We start from the raw sequence: 13,736 nt of genomic DNA on the forward strand, positions 1-13,736 counted from the left end.
AAAGGAATCCTAGGGGGGCGTCCAGCTTGGACCGAATACTCGACCACCTGTGCCAAATACATGGCACCCCTGAAAAGCCGGCCAATCACACCAACAGGGATTGTTGGGTGTTCAAGCAGGCAGGCAAGTTAAGCGCCGACAATAAAGATAAGGGGCTGCATAGCGATGACGACGAGGAGCCCCGACAGTCGAACAACAATGGACAGAAGGGTTTTCCCCCACAAGTGCGGACGGTGAACATGATATACGCCACCCACATCCCCAAAAGGGAGCGGAAGCACACGTTAAGGGACGTATATGCGGTAGAGCCAGTCGCCCCAAAGTTCAACCCATGATCACCTCTGATCGAAGAGACCATCCCACTAGCATCCGTCATGGCGGATTTGCCGCATTGGTTCTAGACCCAATTATTGACGGATTTCATCTCATTAGAGTCCTTATGGACGGCAGCAGCAGCCTGAACCTGCTTTACCAGGATACAGTGCGAAAAATGCGCATCGATCCCTCGAGGATTAAGCCCACCAAAACGACCTTTAAAGGCGTCATACCAGGTGTAGAGGCCAACTGTACAGGCTCAGTCACACTTGAAGTGGTCTTCGGATCTCCGGATAATTTCCAAAGCGAGGAATTGATCTTCTACATAGTCCCATTCCGCAGTGGCTATCATGCACTTCTCGGACGAACCGCATTCGCCAAATTCAATGCAGTACCGCATTATGCATACCTTAAGCTCAAGATGCCAGGCCCTCGTGGAGTATTACGGTCAATGGAAACACCGAACGCTCCCTCCGAACGGAGGAGCACGCGGCGGCCCTTGCAGCGGAAGTACAAAGCAGCCTCTCCAGGCAGTTCTCAAGTCCGTCAATTAAACGTCCGGACACCGTCAAGCGCGCCCGGAGTAACCTACAACAAGACCGCCTGGCACGTTCCGAGCAGGCGTAGCAATGCGGCCCCAACCCCAACCCTTGCAAAAAGGCGACGCCAGTACTTCGCGTCCATAACTACGCTCTGGAAATACCATGGGCATCGGGGGAGGGGCACCATCACGGCACGCCCAAAACACGGCTTAAACCGCACCAGGGGCTGCCGATTTTTTACTTTTCTCTTACTTTCAGGACTCTACTCTTCGGAAGGCTTGTTCGGCAGTTCAATTGCCGCACAAACGATGCAAGGACCAAGGAAGCAGACAAGCCATGCCGCATTACGGAAATCCCAGGTGGTCTCTATCACGAGTAGTATACCTGTTTCGCATACTATTCCGCAGCTTGCCCCTGGAGCAGACATGTTAAATAGTCCAACTTTTCGTTTATCGCATTACTTGTATCGTTCTGCTTTGATTGCAACTATTTTAATAAACAATGCATAGCTTTTGTCTATTTTTTGCATTACCTTTTTTATATATGTTCCTTAACAACATGTTGCACCCGTACACGTTGGTACGGCCAAATACGCCAGGGGCTTTAGTACCCCTCAATATGGTGTGAGAAGTCCGAACACTTTCACAAGTGCGGCACCCCGAACTTATAGCACTATATGCATCGGCTCTGAATCATGTCTTGGGTCAATAGTTGGGTTTGCCCGGCTCCTATGTTTTGGTGCCTTACGTTCCGCTATATCGGCTAAGGTAGCACTAGGAGAACCATTGCGATTGTGCCCCAGTTGAGCTGGGCCGAGCACCTCAGTGGAGAAAGCTAAAACTGATTGTCATGATGAAGCGAGAGTTGGTCGCTGTTCCAGAGGTTTTTTCGAGTCCCTAAAGACTTATGCCGCTTAGGGCGAGGAGTCGGCTCTGTCCGGCCAAGGCGTGGATAGCGCCCCGAACTCGGTCTTCCGAATACTAGGGGCTTCGCCGAAATTTAAAATTATAGAATTCTATGGCTAAGTGAGAGTGTTCACGCATTATAGTCCGATTACCTCATTCGTTGGGCTGAGCGCCTCCCTCGAAGGACCCAAATATGGGAAAAAGAGCGCCCAGGTTTATCCCCGAACACCCCAGCACTAGTGGCAAGGGGGAAGAAGCCGACGACTCGCCATCTCTCAGTATTGATAAACAGCCGCACAGAAGGTAATATTTTAAATTCAAGCAGCATTGCTTAGCGCATATGAACAAGTTTTCAGCGCACAGGATAACACGAGCGGGTTTTACTCAAAAAATACGTCCTTGGTACATTCATCCGCAACAAGGCGGGTGAGGGAGTCCTGGATTAGGGGGTGTTCGGGTAGCCGGACTATACCTTCAGCCGGACTCCTGGACTATGAACATACAAGATTGAAGACTTCGTCCCGTGTCCGGATGGGACTTTCCTTGGCGTGGAAGACAAGCTTGGCGATGCGGATATTCAAGATCTCCTACCATTGTAACCGACTCTATGTAACCCTAACCCTATCCGGTGTCTATATAAACCGAAGGGTTGTAGTCCGTAGGCAATCAACTCCATACACAACAATCATACCATAGGCTAGCTTCTAGGGTTTAGCCTCCTTGATCTCGTGGTAGATCTACTCTTGTACTACCCATATCATCAATATTAATCAAGCAGGACGTAGGGTTTTACCTCCATCAAGAGGGCCCGAACCTGGGTAAAACATCGTGTTCCCTGCCTCCTGTTACCATCCGGCCTAGACGCATAGTTCAGGACCCACTACCCGAGATCCGCCGGTTTTGACACCGACATTGGTGCTTTCATTGAGAGTTCCTCTGTGTCGTCGCCTTTAGGCCCGATGGCTCCTTTGATCATCAACAACGATACGGTCCAGGGTGAGACTTTTCTCCCCGGACAGATCTTCGTCTTCGGTGGCTTCGCTCTACGGGCCAATTCGCTCGGCCACTTGGAGCAGATCGAAAGCTACGCCCCTGGCCATCAAGTCAGGTTTGGAAGCTTAAACTACACGTCTAACATCCGCGGAGACTTGATCTTCGACGGGCTTGAGCCACGGCCAAGCGCGCCGCACTATCTCGAGGGGCATGATCTAGCTCTGCCCCCGGACAGTGTCCTGGAGGCCACACACGCATCGGCTCCGACCCCTAACTCAGAGCCTATTGCACCAATTGAGGATGAACGGTTGGACGTCACCTCGGGGGCTGCGATCCCAAAAGCGATCGAGCCGAACGCTAGCCCCGCACTCTGCACGACCCGTGACTCCGAGGATCCGGACTCCTCCCCGGACTCCGAACCCCCCGTGCCCCTGCCAATCGAATCCGATTGGGCGCCGATAATGGAGTTCACCGCCGCAGACATCTTTCAGCACTCGCCTTGTGGCGATATCCTGAACTCTCTCAAGACTCTCTCCTTATCAGGAGAGCCCTGGCCGAACTACGGTCAGCGAGGATGGGATACGAATGATGAAGAAATTCAAAGCCCACCCACCACCCACTTGGTAGCCACTGTCGACAATTTAAACGACGTGCTCAACTTCGACTCCGGAGACATCGACAGCATGGATGACGATGCAGGAGATACCGACGAACCAACGCCCATAGGGCATTAGACAGCCACCTCATCTCATGATGTGTACATGGTGGATACCCCTAAAGGAAGCGACAATGAGGAAAAAGGGGATGGGACGGGAGATCGACCCCCCGAAAAGCAATCAAAGCATCGACGTAAACGCCGACCCAAGCCCCGCCTCAACAAAAACCCAGCCATAGAGCAGGACGAGCCGGTATACAACGAGCAGGCCTTAGAGCAACCGTCCGAACAGGGCAACACGGATAGAGAAACCGAACATCCCTCCTCCGGCGAAAACGGCATTCCGGACGACCTCACGCCGAATAAACCTATGGAGCAGAAGAACCTCCACGAGAGGCTCGTTGCAACTGCATGCAGCCTAAAGAAGCAGAAGCGGAAGCTAAAAACAGCGGAAGACGCACTCCGAATTAGATGGAGCAAAATAATCAACACCACAGATAAGTACGGCGACAGTCGCCGCACTAAAAGCTATCCGAAAAGAAAGCTACTGCCTGAATTCGATGAAGAGGCCCTAGAGCCCTCGCATTCAAAAAATGAAAAAGCCACACGGTCGGATAGACGACCCCATAAAGCGGCAAGCGGCGCCGCACCTAAATCGGCATGCGGCCCACCTAAGGATTCGCACCATGGCCCAATCAGGTCCATTTATGGGCCAAGAAAGCAAGCTCTCGTAAGCAACGCTATGAAGCCATCATCAGAATCCGGCACACCCAAATACAGGGGCGCCACACACCCCCTATGTTTCACCGATGAGGTCCTGGACTATGAATTCCCAGAGGGATTCAAACCCATAAACATAGAGGCATATGATGGAACAACAGACCCTGGAGTCTGGATCGAGGATTATATCCTCCACATACACATGGCTAGAGGAGATGATCTCCACGCCATAAAATATCTACCCCTTAAGCTTAAAGGGCCGGCCCGGCATTGGCTTAAAAGCCTTCCCGAAAACACAATTGGAAGCTGGGAAGAGCTCGAGGATGCTTTCCGAGCAAACTTTCAAGGGACCTATGTCCGCCCTCCAGATGCAGACGATCTTAGTCACATAACTCAACAACCCGGAGAATCAGCTCAGCATTTCTGGAATAGATTCCTCACCAAAAAGAATCAGATAGTCGACTGTCCGGACGCCGAAGCCTTAGCGGCTTTCAGGCATAACGTCCGAGATGAATGGCTCGCCAGACACCTCGGCCAAGAAAAGCCAAGAACAATGGCCGCACTAACAAGCCTCATCACCCGCTTTTGTGCAGGGCAGGACAGCTGGTTGGCAAGGTGCAGCCCCAGCGACCCAAGTACATCCGAAACTAGGGATGGAAACGGAAAACCGCGACGCAACAAGGACCATTGCTAGACTAAGGACAAAAGTCGGAAGAGCACGACAGTCAATGCCGGATTCAAAGGCTCACGACAAAATCAGGAAAAATCGCCCCCCCCCAGGATAACAGGGACGATCCATCCAACCTAAGTAAAATCCTGGACAGGATATGTCAGATACACAGTACTCCCGGGAAGCCTGCTAACCATACCCACAGAGACTGTTGGGTTTTCAAACAATCCGGCAGAATCAATGCCGAACACAAGGGGCTCGACACACCAAGCGAAGACGAGGACGAACCCCAAAAGCAGAGCACCAGGAAACAAAAGAACTTCCCACAAGAAGTAAAAACAGTGAACTCACTTCACATAACAAAACGTGCGGCGCCCGTAAAGGTACGCACCACACGGCCCAAAGGGTCCTGCCACTGGTTGTCAAAACCGATCATCTTCGATCAGCTAGATTATTCTAGGAATATCAAGAATGTAGGCTGGACTGCCTTGATACTCGATCTAATAATTGGCGGACTCCAGTTTTCAAATGTCCTTATGGACGGCGACAGTGGACAAAACCTGATATATCAGGATACAATCCAGCACATGGGAATAAACCCAACAAGAATCCGCCGCAGCAAAACCTCCTTTCAAGGGGTAATACCTGGTTCGGACACCCATTATATGGGTTTTCTCCGGCTCAAAGTCATATTCGGCTCTGCCGATAACCTCCGCCGCGAAAAGCTGACCTTCCATATCGTCCCATTCTCAAGTCGCTTTCAAGCACTACTGGGACGTGAAGCTTTCGCTCGCTTTAACGCAATACCGCATTATGCATCTCTTACGCTTAAGATGCCCGGTCCACGAGGCATCATCTCTTTGAAGGGGAAGCACTAAAGTGCGCCTCCCCAAGCGGAGGACTGTGCGGCCGCTTTGACAGCCCCACAGCAAAATGGCCTCACCGGCCAAAAGAAACTTCGAAATAGGTCATTCAAGACCACGAATGCGGATGGACGAGTTCGGTGCAAAATCATCATTGATGCAGGCCTAGAAGCCATATACCCCCACACTAGGGGCTCCACGCATATACAATAAGAGACAATAAAGCTCAATCTTATATATCTTACTTTATACTTTGCTTATTTTAAACTTTTTCGACACGATCCGTTTTCAACTCAATTCCTCTCTTTTACAGATGAACGTCGTGTGGCGCCCGTCCAGGACACGGCACAACGAAGACACAGGCGCAGACATGCAGTAGGGACCCATCCTAAAGGATTCTTTTTAGATTAAGACCCTGCATAAACCTTTTTTACTGTCTCTTGTTGCTACACATCCCCTGGTTTTTTCTTTCTAATATAACCAAGGAGGAGGCTGGCGTCTTGGCATGTGGCCACATCAGAATTTTTGCACGTACCTAGACACTAGGGGCTTTTTTAATAAAGAGTGTTGTTTCGCCCGCACTCATAAAGACCGAACACCTTAGGGAGTGTTCGGCGTCGCGAGTTTTGGCATTATATGCATCAGCTCCGAATCATGTCTTTGGTCAAATGTTGGGTTGCCCGGCTCCTGAGTTCGGCTACCTTACGTTCCGCTCTATCGGCTAAGGTAGCACCAGGAGAACTACTGCGATTGTGCCCCCGGTTCGGCCGGGCGAGCACCTCAGTAGAGAAAGCCGAAAACTAATTGTCATGATGTAGCGCTTTTTAACTTTTCGGCCATCTTGGCCATCTCCTCCTTGCTTCGGCAATGAGCAGCATGTTCGGCTCTCAGCTCTTCAAGGGCCTTCTCGGCAGCCGCATCGCTTTTTCTGGCTTGCTCCTTAGCTCGAGCAAGTTCTGCCCTAAGATTCTCCACGGCGGCCGTACCATCTGCGTCGAGCACACACATTGTAAGACACTAGCATGAAGCTCCTCTTACCTGATGCCGCCCGAAGAATTACATACCTTGAGCCTCATCAAGCCGCTTGTTGACAAGCGCGATGTCGGCATCTGCCACGTCCAGTTGCCGCTTTAGTTCGGCCACATCATCAGTTCGGCTTGATTCCGGACACCTCGCCACCTACATTCAAAGGCGACATCTTGGACCTGGGATTATGATCCTCTGCGTGCCGTCATTTCTTGACAACGCGCAGAGTCTCAGGGGCTACTATCTACACAGGGCGCACCTTACTTATGCACAACTGACAAAAGTGTACATTATCTAACGTACCTCAAAACCCGTCAGTAAACTTTTGACGGCCTCATGCAATCCGCTTTCTGCGGATGAAATCCTTTCAATCACCATGCCCATCAATGCACCGTGTTCCTCTGAGATGGAAGCTCGCCCCAGCAGAATCTTTAGCTCCTCCGGCCAAGCACCAGACAGTGTCGGACTTGTCCTATGGCCTCTTTCGAAGGCCGGACGCGGAGAGCCTTGGGGGGCCACATAGCTATCTTCCGCCCCTGCTAGATTCAGAGAAACCCTCCACGACGACACCTCAGGGTCGCCCACCTCGCTAGGCGGTACGGCAGGGGGAGGCGTCCCGCTCTCCATCATCTCCGAAAGAAGATCCCCCGAAGACGAGCTCTGCTGAGAAGGGCTGAGGTCCGAGCTACAAGGTAAAATTTCGGTTAATCTTCTCAGATATAAATCAAGGATTTCTCTCATCCCTCAAAAGGAAAACCTCTCTCTACTTACGGCTCGCTGGAGGGCTGATCCCTTTGAGGGCATAGTTCGGCCGAGGAACTCCCCGGCGTCGGACCCTCTGACGAGGATTTTCTCCCCCGCTTCGGGGCCATGGTCTCCGGGTCGTCAGAGGCGGCCCTCTTCTTCCCCTTGGGAGAGGAATTGTCGGTTACTCCCTTCGGAGAAGCCTCCTTCGAGGAGGCCATAGTTCCCTTCTCCTTCCCCTTACTTCCCTCCAAAGGCATTATCTTCAACATCCTGACAAGCACGGGATTCGGCCTGGTTTCGGGAAGGGGAGCTGGCCACCTGATCAGCTTTGCCTTCGCTATCCACTCATGTTTAAAAGGACAGCTCCTTTAGGGGCAAGTTTATGACGATTATATGGATAGTAGGTCCGGGCACAAGGTTACTTACTTCGGTATCCGGGCGATTGCAGCTTAGGCCTGCGTCCTCAGTCAAATCCGGACACATCATTTGTGATCCGAAGAACAGTTTATACATCTCCACGGGCGTTGCGCCCATAAAATGATGGAGAGCTCGTGGTCCCTCCGGATTAAACTCCCACAGATGAAGGGAGCGACGTTTGCCGGGCAGTGTTCGGCGAATCAGCATGACCTGCGTCACCTTGACTAGGTTGAGGTCTCTTTCTAAGAGATCCCTGATGCGGCCCTGCAACAAGGGCACGTCTTTGGATAACCCCCAATCTAATCCTTTGTTGACCCATGACGCTAGCCGTGATGGGGGACCCGAGCGAAAGGCAGGAGGCGCCGCCCACTTGGCGCTCCTGGGAGCGGTGATATAGAACCATTCTCGTTGCCACAAGCCGAGCTCCTCTTGAAAGGAGCCCTCGGGCCATGGAGCGTCGGCATTCTTACTTATGACAGCGCCTCCGCACTCTGCGTACCGTCCCTCGATCATCTTCGGCTCCACTCCAAAAGTCTTGAGCCATAATCCGAAGTGAGGAGTAACACGGAGGAACGCTTCGCACACAATGATGAATGAGGAAATGTGGAGGATGGACTCCGGAGCTAAGTCATGAAATTCCAGCCCGTAATAAAACAGCAGCCCCCTCACGAAGGGATCCATCGGGAAGCCTAACCCCCAAAGGAAGTGAGACATGAACACTACGCTCTCACCGGGCTGGGGACTGGGAATAGCCTGCCTTTGAGCAGGCAACCTATGCGAAATTTCGGCGGTCAAGAACTTAGCCTCTCTCAACTTTAGCATGTCCTCCTCCGTGACGGAGGAGGGCATCCATCGGCCTTGGAGGTTGGAACCGGACATTGTCGAAGGTCTGAGGCGCCCGGAATCTGAAACCTAGGGTGTTGGAACTCGAGGCGACGGGCGAACTTGTTTTGGGATTGGAGAAGAGGAGTAAGGCCCTGGTCCCTTTATAAAAGGTTGAATACCAGGAGCCCCCCCCCCCCCGTAACCGTTTGGGACTCGCCTTTAATCAAGAAAACATTCTAACGTGCACGATTGGGTTACCCATGTCCGTATTGATGAGAATCCCGTAAAAGGGGGCACACGATCTCTGCTTTGACAAGACGTGCCAAGGAAACCGCCTTGCAAAACACGCTGAGGTGGAAGACTGAAAACGATTTGAGTGAAGGACTTGGCTGTAGTGTGATGACGCACTGCGGAATACGTCAGCAGATTTGATTTGTGTTAATATTATTCTCTCTATGGCAATATGTGGAAGCTTATTTTTGCAGAGCCAGACACTACTCTTTGTGTTTACAATCTTCTATGAAGGACTTGGAGGAGGAACCCGCCTTGCAATGCCGAAGCCAGTTTGCGCGTCGGACTCGTTGTTGTTGAAGCCTGGTTCAGGGGCTACTGAGGGAGTCCTGGATTAGGGGGTGTTCGGGTAGCCAGACTATACCTTCAGCCAGACTCCTGGACTATGAAGATACAAGATTGAAGACTTCGTCCCGTGTCCGGATGGGACTTTCCTTGGCGTGGAAGACAAGCTTGGCGATGCGGATATTCAAGATCTCCTACCATTGTAACCGACTCTATGTAACCCTAACACTATCCGGTGTCTATATAAACTGGAGGGTTGTAGTCCGTAGGCAATCAACTCCATACACAACAATCATACCATAGGCTAGCTTCTAGGGTTTAGTCTCCTTGATCTCGTGGTAGATCTACTCTTGTACTACCCATATCATCAATATTAATCAAGCAGGACGTAGGGTTTTACCTCCATCAAGAGGGCCCGAACCTAGGTAAAACATCGTGTTCCCTGCCTCCTGTTACCATCCGGCCTAGACGCACAGTTCAGGACCCACTACCCGAGATCCGCCAGTTTTGACACCGACGGCGGGCACCCTTCAGAACATCCTTATAATAATTCTTGGGCTTGTGATGCTCTTTCCCCGGCGGTGGCCCATCCTTCACAAGCTTCTCCGCATCCAGCTTGCCCCAGTGCACCTTAGCACGGGCAAGGGCCCTACGGGCACCTTCAATGCAGACGGAGTGCTTGATGTCTTCAAGCCTTGGACAGGCCTCCACCAGCCACCGCACCAGCCCGAAATAGCTCCCAAGAAGAGCCTCTCCAGGCCACAGCCAAACTATGAGGCCCTTCATGGCCTGTTCGGCCACCTTGTGGAGGTCGACCAGTTGCTTCAGCTGGTCGCTCAGGGGCACGGGGTGTCCGGCCTCAGCATACTGAGACCAGAACACCTTCTCCGTCGAGCTGCCCTCCTCGGCTCGATAGAATGCGGCGGCATCGGATACACTCCGGGGAAGATCTGCGAACGCTCCTGGAGAGCTCCGGATTCGGGTAAGTAACAGGTAACTCACGTTTATGTGTTTGCTTTGCATCAAGAATGCCTTACCCGCCGCTATCTTCTTCACCTCATCCAACTCCTGGAGGGTCTTCTGGGATTCGGCCTTGGCAGATTTGGCATTTTCAATAGCCACCGCAAGCTCGGACGCTTGCGTCTTCGAGTCACGCTCCAAACTCTCATGTTTTTCCATGAGAGCCTGGAGCTCTTGTCGCACCTTGCCAACCTCGGCCTCATACTTCTCCCGCTCGGTGCGCTCCGAGGCTGAATTCTTCTCGGCCTTGTCCAGTGCTTGCTTAAGGGTCGCCACCTCAGACGTGGCCCCTACAATAGCCATGATAATCCTGTCATTTTTCGCAATTGCACCTTTTATATATATATATTTTTAACAAGGTATTTCTTACCTTCATTGTCCTCGAGCTGCTTCTTGGCATGCTCGAGCTCTTGCTCGGACCTTTCGAGGTCCTGCTTCAGCGTGTCCAGTTCCGCAGTCAGAGCGGCGGACGCAAGCAGGGTAGCCTGCACATGCATATTGACTCATTTTTGTTAGACTCCTGCGAATTATATTTGATCCTCTATTCGGCTTTTCTTCTCGAACGCCAAACAGAGCATCAGGGGCTACTGTCTATGTGGTACTATTATTTACACTTTCTTTACATACCTCGAAGCCTGTTAAAAGTCTTGTAAAAGCATCAGTCAGTCCGCTCTTGGTGGACTGAACCTTCTGGACCACCACACTCATAATAGCACGGTGCTCCTCGTCGATGGAGGCGCCTTGGAGCGCCTCCAACATATTGTCCGGCGCCTCCGGATGGACAGAGGTCACCAGCACAGCGGGCTTGCTCCTCTTGGAAGGAGGTCCCCCGCCGGACTCTGGAACCTTTGAAGGTTCTGGAGCGGTGTCCGGCCTAGGGCCGGACTTGGAGCCCTGGGGGGTTTCATCCCCCTTACTCCTGGAGTCCGGGAGGTCGTCTCGCGGCGCCTCCAGGACCACCTCCTCCCGGATTGGAACCTGTTGGGATAACACTTCGGTGTTGTCCGTAGGGCGGGGGGAGGAAGCCGTCGGAAGTGAGTTCACATCCGACGAGTCCAGTGAGCCGCTCGACGATGCGTTGAGCCGGTCTTTGGGTGGGCTGCATCAACACATTCGACATAAGGGAAAGTTGTGCAATAAATGAATACTATGAATTACTTTGGTATCCGGATACTTACGATTTTGCCAGGGGCTTGGCCCTGGGCGCCCACTCCTCTCTGTCGTCGTCGGCGTCGGTGGAGTAGTCCGGAGAAAGGGTTTTCCCCTTCTTGGACCCTCCGGCCTCCCCAGTTGGGGCGGCCTTCCTTTTCTTCCCTTCCCCCGCTGGAGGGGGAGGGGTCTCTTCTTCCTCCTCCTCGTCTTCATGGGAGGAGTGCGCCTCGGATTCGTCGGATGGTGAATCCGACACCTCCGGGCGTCAGGCACTCTTTCGAGTCCCCGTGGCCTTCTTCTTGGCCCTCTTCTCCGGCACCACATAGGGTGCCGGAACCAGCAGCTTCGCCAAGTGAGCATCCGCTGGGCCTTCGGGCAAAGGAGCCAGACAGTTGATCTATCCGGACGTCACCTGCCAATCCTGTCAAAGGAAAGGGAGTTTAAATCCCGCATAGAGTCAAACTATGGAAAACTGATACCCTGTATAAGGAAAAAAACAGCTTACCGCGAGCGTGTGACGCTGCGCGCTGAATCCGCGATCCTCGGTAGCGGATGCAGGAGCCTCGGTGCCCTTGAAAAGCATCCTCCAGACCTCTTCATACGTCGTGTCGAAGAGCCTGTTTAGAGTTTGATGCTGCGTCGGGTCGAACTCCCACAGATTGAAGGCCCGTCGTTGACACGGGAGGATCAGGCGGATGAGCATAACCTGGACTACATTGACAAGCTTGAGCTTCTTGTTCACCAGGGTTTGGATGCATGTTTGGAGTCCGGTCAGCTCTCCTTTTTTACCCCAAGACAGGCCTGTCTCCTTCCAGGAGGTGAGCCGCGTAGGGGGGGCGGATCGAAACTCAGGGGGTGCGACCCATTCGGCGTCGCGCGGCTCGGTGACATAAAACCACCATGATTGCCACCCCTTCAGGGTCTCCATAAAGGAGCCCTCGAGCCGTAGGACGTTGGCCATCGTGCTAACCATGGCACCGCCGCACTCCGCCTGGCTGCCGCGCACCACCTTTGGCTTGACGTTGAAAGTCTTAATCCATAGGCCGAAATGGGGGCGGATGCGGAGGAACGCCTCGCACACGACGATGAACGCCGAGATGTTGAGGACGAAGTTCGGGGCCATATCATGGAAATCCAGGCCGTAGTAGAACATGATCCCCGGACAAATGGATGCAGAGGGATGCCCAATCCGTGGAGGAAATGGGGGAGGAATACCACCCTCTCATGGGGCCTAGGAGTGGGGATGAGCTGCCCCTTTTCGGGAAGCCGGTGCGCGATATCGCTAGCCAGATATCCGGCCTTCCTTAGCTTTTTGATGTGTCCCTCCGTGACGGAGGAGACCATCCACTTGCCTCCCGCTCTGGACATGACTGGAGAAGGTTGAGGTGGTAGTGCGGACTTGGGCGCTGGAGCTCGAGTGCGCAATAATGGATAGGCAAAGGAGGAAGAAGGCGTGGGTGAAAAGGTGGATCCTTATCCCCTTCTATGGGTGGACGCGACTACGTGTCCCCACCAGCCTGGTAAAACTCGCTTATCTCCAAGCGTCGTAATCAATGGCGCGGTTGGGTTACCCACGCCCGTATTGATGAGAATCCCGGAATAAGGGGACACGATCTCTGCTTTAACAAGATGTGCCAAGGAAACCGCCTCGCATAACGCGCTAAGATGGGACAGTAAAACGGTTCGAATAAAAGCTTGGCCGTGGTGTGATGTCACACTACGGAGTACGTCAGCAGATTAGATTTGTGTAAATATTATTCTCTCTATGGCAATATGTGGAAACTTATTTTGCAGAGCCGGACACTATCTTTGTGTTCAAAATCTTCTATGAAGTACTTGGAGGAGGAACCCGCCTTGCAACGCCGAAGACAATTTGCGCGCCGGACTCGTCGTCATTGAAGCCTGGTTCAGGAGCTACTAAGGGAGTCCTGGATTAGGGGGTGTTCGGATAGCCGAACTATACCTTCAGCCGGACTCCTGGACTATGAAGATACAAGATTGAAGACTCCGTCCCGTGTCCGGAAGGGACTTTCCTTGGCGTGGAAGACAAGCTTGGCGATACGGATGTTCAGATCTCCTACCATTGTAACCGACTCTATGTAACCCTAACCCTATCTGGTGTCTATATAAACCGGAGGGTTTTAGTCCGTAGGACAACATACACATCAACAATCATACCATAGGCTAGCTTTTAGGGTTTAGCCTCTCTGATCTCGTGGTAGATCTACTCTTGTACTACCCATATCATCAATATTAATCAAGCAGGACGTAGGGTTTTACCTCCATCAAGAGGGCCCGAACCTGGGTAAA

The sequence above is a fragment of the Triticum aestivum genome, chromosome 1A (genome assembly GCF_018294505.1).
Source record: "Triticum aestivum cultivar Chinese Spring chromosome 1A, IWGSC CS RefSeq v2.1, whole genome shotgun sequence".
Classification (NCBI taxonomy): Eukaryota; Viridiplantae; Streptophyta; class Magnoliopsida; order Poales; family Poaceae; genus Triticum; species Triticum aestivum.